Here is a 6,971-nt window from a genome sequence, read left to right as displayed (position 1 = left end):
TAGTCTGTGTGAGTAGGTGTGTGTACAGAGATAGTCTGTGTGAGTAGGTGTGTGTACAGAGATAGTCTGTGTGAGTAGGTGTGTGTTCAGAGATAGTCTGTGTGAGTAGGTGTGTGTACAGAGATAGTCTGTGTGAGTACGTGTGTGTACAGAGATAGTCTGGTCTGTGTGAGTAGGTGTGTGTACAGAGATAGTCTGTGTGAGTAGGTGTGTGTACAGAGATAGTCTGTGTGAGTAGGTGTGTGTAGGTATGTGTGTACAGGATCACACATACCTACAGATATTATAGAAAACAATGTACATGGCAGGGGTATACTACATTTCGAACTTTCCTCATATTCTCTAAAAATCAGAGGTTCAAGAGATTTATTATTTGTCACAAGCCTACCTGTCCGTAACACAACGTATTTTAGATTATCAAAAAGAATGTGGTCTTTTTTTTATCTTTTTTTATTTATTTTTTTATTTTATCTTTTTTTTATAAATTAAATAAAGTTCTTATAAAACTTATACAACATAATCTCGTGTTATCTAATCATTTTCTTTGCGTGTCGTTGAGTATTGCTTGTAACCGGTGATATAAATGACGTCACCATTGAAAACACTAACAAGTTAATCAGAAATAATTAGATACGTCAGTATAGAGAAGGCCATTAAAGTTAGTCTATAAAGTTTTACATTTTACAAGTTAATTTTCTAAAATGTATGACAGATTTTACTTCTTATTTGATCCTGTAATTTCCATAGCTGTAAATATTGTACATTATATACATTCCCTGTAGGGGAAACACGAATCTTTGTTTCTCTGAGATTAAGAATATTTCACGAGGGCGAAGCTCGAAGGGCGAAGATAATTCGTCATTATCAGTCAAAGAGATACAAAAGAAACAAAAGAAAATCAAAAGAGAAACAAAGAGTTGTAATCCTCTACAACAGGGACAATATTGTTTAAGTGTGCCAAAATAAAACAATAACCCAATATTTAATATGATCTGGTTGACGGTGGTGTTGTTATCTGCTTCAGTCATTCGGAATTCATTTGTGGATGCTCTTGCACATTTTTCTAGAGAGGCTCCGAATAGGGGAAATATGATTTTCGTTCTTTTGTTAGCCGGTTATTATATTACCTTAACTGAAAATGATGTACACTGTAATATGTGAACAACACATTAACGGCACAGGAACAAAATCTCGATATATTTCGTAAGATTATGTTAATATCATTATTACTGTAATGAAATATAATACAAGCCAAGGGGAATCTTTATTTTTAATATCACTTTTAAGATAGGCCGTCGCTATTACCACCCGAGTGTCAAGGCGTGGCTATATTGACACTCGGGGCATCTTCTCTGGAAAACGGTTACCGGGTGTAAGGTTCCGGATTTACGTTGCTTTGTACCTTTGTAATCAGAAGTTCACTTCAATTTTATTCTGTAATTTCCTGTACATTACAAAATAATACCAGCTTAATACTATTATTATCTTATTTCATCGACGCATCGGTCGATTAATTCACGGAATTAGATTATCTAAGTCCGTAATTAAATGCAGTTAATTAACGGATTGCGACTAATAAATATTAAAAATGTAATTAAATGATTAATAAAAAATCACAAATATAACAATTTTTTAATATATGCATTATTTCATTAATTTGTGTATTCAACTGTTAATTAATTTATGTTGGATAAATGTATCATACCCCGTGCATGACGTAACCGGTTCAGATCGCAAGCCAAGTAATATACAACATATGGCAGCGTATTACTTTCGCTTTGCTGGAATGAGACGAATCTTTTAAAATAATTCAGTTGTTAGAATGTACGTTTGGGAATTATTGCCGGACACCTTATGATGCTATTTGGTAACAGTAAATTAGCTGACATCTGACCGAATAATTCGTTCCTAATAATAAAATATAAAGATGTATACATACTTTCAAACTTTCCTTTTTTTGGAGGGAGACTACCGATTTGCCCTCCTAACTCCAGAAAGAAGTTCGTGTTTTACGTCCTATTAACAGCTATGGTCATTTAAGGACGTTCCAGGTTTTGGTTGTGGAGGAAAACCGAAGTTCCTGGCCATTGCCTCACGAACATGTAGGTCTCGAACCCGCGACCAAGTTGTGGAGGGCTAGTGGCAGCAGAATGTCAGTTCGCCACCGCGGGCCCTATTGATCATGAGCTACCTGGTCACTGACGACTGACCAGCCATTCCAGTTTCGCTACATTCCTCCCTCCTCTTTCTAAGCCTCCACCCCAAAGACAATTTTTTTACAACACAGATTGGGGTATCCCCTTGTCAAGCATTAACCCAGTGCTTGAAGCAAGGGTGGGAAAACTCGCCAATTTTTGAAAAAGAAGAAAGAGTCAGACCCGGATTTGAACCCAGGACCCTCTCACCTCTGCACGGGCACTATGCCAATTGAGCTACCTGGTTGATGTTGATCTACCCAGTCCAGTCCGCTTCAAATCTTATGCATGATTAAATTAATGACTATTTCTTCTAGAGAAGAGGTTGCACTAATCAGCTGACATCTGACAAGATTGAAACAGACTTCTCTTCATGACAAATCCAGGGTTTTAGGTTTATCAGAAGGTAAACAGACATTAAGACCCATTCACACACACACACACACACTCACACACACACCATTACCATCAGTTACCCTAGGCCTGTTAACCCTTTAAATGTAGGCCCTATCTATTTATTTGTATCATATTGCCTCCTAAACATGAATCCCCGACTACCTAATGCATGTAGCCACATTCCCATTAGCCGCCACCTAATAAATGAACCCTTATACCCATTATCCCTCCTACATTTGTATTACCTTTAATTTCTCATTAATGTTCTTACTGTAAAGTTGTTAACCCCCTCCCCCAGCATTAACAACCTATACCAATGTGTCCCCTACCTGTTTCCTCCACCCCACCCCCTCCACTTGTTAGCCCCGGCCCCTATATGTGTTTTTTACCCAAACCGTACAGAGTCAGGGAAAGAAAAGGCCTGCTTTATCCCACTGCATTTTGGAAAGAGGCGAGTTATGTGCCCTCCCTACCCCTGGCCCCCTATCCTGCAGAATTGGAATGATTGATTCCTCGTCTTCTGTACATGTTAAGGGTATATTAAAGAAACTAAGAATATTTTAGATTATACAGGTGTACCTGCAGTATCCCACTGCCTACGTATCGTAAACGGTGACTTATGTAGGGCATCCTGCACCCTACTATGTCTTTGTGGCGGTGTCTCCCTAGGCACCAGTCATCATATAACCTTGGCTGTTGCAAGGTCATTTAATCCTTAACAAACAAATGCTCCTTCAGTGATTTATCTACAATTCAGTTTTACGAGTCCTTTTCAACTGTAATGCTTAAAACAAAGGAGTCCCAATGTAGATTCATCACTGCTCCTTACCTACATGTACCTACCCATAGGCCTTTCAATCTTTAATCCCCTACACCTTAACACTTGGTCGTAACAATGGGCTTCCTACAAATGTACCTATTAGCATCTATCTGTTTACCCCCAACTTTTAACCCCTACCCGAAACCCCTTCAATATTGGCCCTGCTACTTCTAGCCCCCTAACCATAGGCCTTTTAATAATTACCCCCTACATGTTAACACTGACTCCAGTGAGCCCTCTAACTCCCTAGTTGTTGTTTATCTAAGCTATTAGCCACTGTTCCCTAATCCATTAGCCCCCTACCTAAATAAAAAAAACCACTACTTAATGACCCCTCCTAGTTGTAGCCCCTACCTGTAAGCCCCTGTACTTGTTTACCCCAGTAACTATTAGCCCCTTAATGTATATTTAAACCTCCTGTCCATAATCTTTCTTTCATATTTACAGTTTTATTGTCATACAAAGTCATAGAAGATAACCTAACTAACTTTCTGAGAAGATTTTTGATGTAGTTTTGTAAAACTGGTGTGTGTGTGTGTATTTTTCCATGAATAGCTGGTTATACTTAATAAAATCACTACATTTCAAATAGTTTCAGTCTAAATATTTGGTCATTATGCAAGGTAAGTTAAAATTTGAAGATATATCTGAATATTTTGTTCCTGAACAAATTTGACAATTTTCACCTTAGGAAATTGGGAAAGTGTGGGCTTTTTTTATTAAGGAAAATCAATATTTTTCCAAAATACTTTTTCTTTCTCTAAAAACACTGAATATTTACAGTATTCGCTGTCCTAGTGGTACAAAATCATTGGAATGACTAAAATAGCTTTTACAGAAATATTTTAATTTGGTCGTTATTTATATAATGTAGTATATTATCACGGATCTAAGTCCTGATATTATGTATATTTTTATGTATGTCACTCATGCAAAGATCAGTAAGGCTTCCATATCTTGTTCATATACACAAGGGGGGAAAAATAACCACCTGCCATACATAAGATTTGAGAGTGTACACTTCAAACAAAAAAACATGCCCATCGTTCACCTTCATGAATCTGTAACTTTGAACATGTTGCTCTAACATTGTTCTTATAAAAGCAAACAAATGCACAACAATATATCGGAAAAGTCGACCTTGACAACAACAGTCAGTTATACGTCAACATAGTTTTCCATGTGATGTTTATTTTAAGATACTGCGAATTTCAAAATAATTACTGAAATATATCACTTCTACAAACGATTTTTCACCTTAGATTTAAATGACATAATGACAACCAGTGGCAATACAATAGAAATGCCGTTTTCAAACATTCCGGTATCCTAACAACCATGCATCCTCTTATACACGGCCATTCGAAACACCTAGCAACAACGAATTATAATTTGTAATAATAAGGACCTAACGTGACGCTACCACAATTGGTACAATTTTGACAGTTTTTTAGTGATCTTTAAAAATTCAGATCTTGTATCTGGAATGTTTCTTGATTCTTGACAAAGACTACCTATGGTGGTTCATTTTCAGGAAAAGATTTATATCTAAGTAATTTATTTTTGAAAATAGATCGCTAAACTCGGAGTGAGATTTCGTCCGTTTTTCGGCCGTAAATAATACCCAAATTGGTACACCATATCACAGGCTATGGAAATTGTTTATATTTCTACAAGTTGATGTGCCGATTACAACAAAATATATTGCTTTTATAGATACCACACTGAACTATAATTGTATATATTCACTTTTATATTATCCGAATATAAGGACCAGAAATCAACATTTAAACATGCTTATATTTAACCCCTTGAAAATCCTCCAAAGTTTCGTCGACGTACGTCGTTTTTACTGGTTTTCCGATATGTTTACTTTGAAGTCATCGTGTACTCTTAAAATGTTACTGAAAACAAAACTATTCGGCAGAAATGCTGTTAAATGTCTATTTTGTTATACTCTTAATCGAAAATGCTCAAATTTAATTTTAAAGTACTATTCGAACAATTTTCTGACCGTGTACCAATTTGGGTAGTGTACCAATTGTGGTAGCGTGACGTTAAACACGTTTTGTTTAGTGTGTATACTGATACACAATGTTAAATTAAGTCAATAATCCATTTAATTAGTTTTATATAAGTCCGTGGTTTTATTGTTGACCAACGCTTACATTTATCGTTCTTAGTCCTATCCGGATATGCACAACCGCCTACGCACAATTACTATATCTTCAAATGAAAACTTTCCGGAACTCGCCAACCGGCATACCGTTTTTTGCTTATCTAGCCCGAGTGTCAATAGCCACGCCGTTTAAGATATTGTATGTTATTTCTATTTTGTTCTAATTTTATGTTACTCTTCCCCGTGCTTTCCTTTTTAAGTGTATTGATAAAGGAACAGATCTCCCGGAATGTTTGACAACTTGATATCGTCTTCACTGCTACAATTGCTCTGATCATGTTCGATGTACTTTTCGGACGTCAGGACCTTAACTCTGCTATCTTACCAAAACATCTTAATACACACGTGTTGCTATATTATACTTTCAAGAGGCTAATTACATACAGTAGATTTGTATTACGGAAATGTTCGGTGATAAATGCATCGTGACGCGTATCCTGGACTAACAGTAAATCAATATCACAGAGCACATACGTTACACCAACTCACAGTTTTGTTCACCGTGACTATTAATAGGACTGTGAAAAAAAGTCATCTTAAATTGTAATTTTCATTTCTTTTAACTGTGTGTAAAACAACAATCCAACTATTGAAAATAACAATGAAATCATAACATTCTTTGGAAACTGATGACTAATTTCGTTATGTTTTATAACGTTGGTTCGGTTTGTTTGTGTTTCACGTTTTATTAACAGTTATGGTCTTTTTAAGGACGAGCCAGGTTTTGGTGATGGAGGAAAATGGAGTTCCTGTAGAAAATCCACTAACCTGCGGCGGGTTCATGTACTTGACAACTGCCCCACTAAGGTCTCTAATTCGTGACCCTGTGGTTGAGGGCTTTAAACCAAAACGTTATTACACTTCCTGGTAATCGGCCTTTTCGGTTGAAATCATTATTAACTTCGAATGGCAAAGAATCACCCGATGGTAATTATAATTTGACGGAAGTGGACTAACTGATGTATCCGTACAATATTTTATAAACCCTGATTTTTTCAAATAGAAAAAAATGAAATATACCGGAACGTACATGAATACAGGTTGTCTAACATTACAACATGACTTCACGGTCTATCTTATCAATAAGAGTTTGTCTTAAAAAAAATCATTAATTAGTGACGTAAAAAGTCCACATTTTTTAAAATCATTGTAACTTACTCACTCAACGAAAAGTGTGTTGTTTTAATTACAAATAGTTTTCAGTAATAGGATAGGCGAATGGCAAGGAAAGGCTGGTGAGAAACGGTTCACTATGCATATACAGTTATAACCAGGGACGTGTAACCTGAATGGCAATGATAAGGTTGTGCATTTATGCTTTAGGTATATACTAGCAGGGGCGGGTCCAGGTGAGAGGGCGTAATGGGCGTACGCCCCCCCC

This window comes from Mizuhopecten yessoensis, unplaced genomic scaffold, assembly GCF_002113885.1.
Source record: "Mizuhopecten yessoensis strain PY_sf001 unplaced genomic scaffold, ASM211388v2 scaffold11185, whole genome shotgun sequence".
Classification (NCBI taxonomy): Eukaryota; Metazoa; Mollusca; class Bivalvia; order Pectinida; family Pectinidae; genus Mizuhopecten; species Mizuhopecten yessoensis.
Note: the sequence above shows the minus strand (reverse complement) of the source record.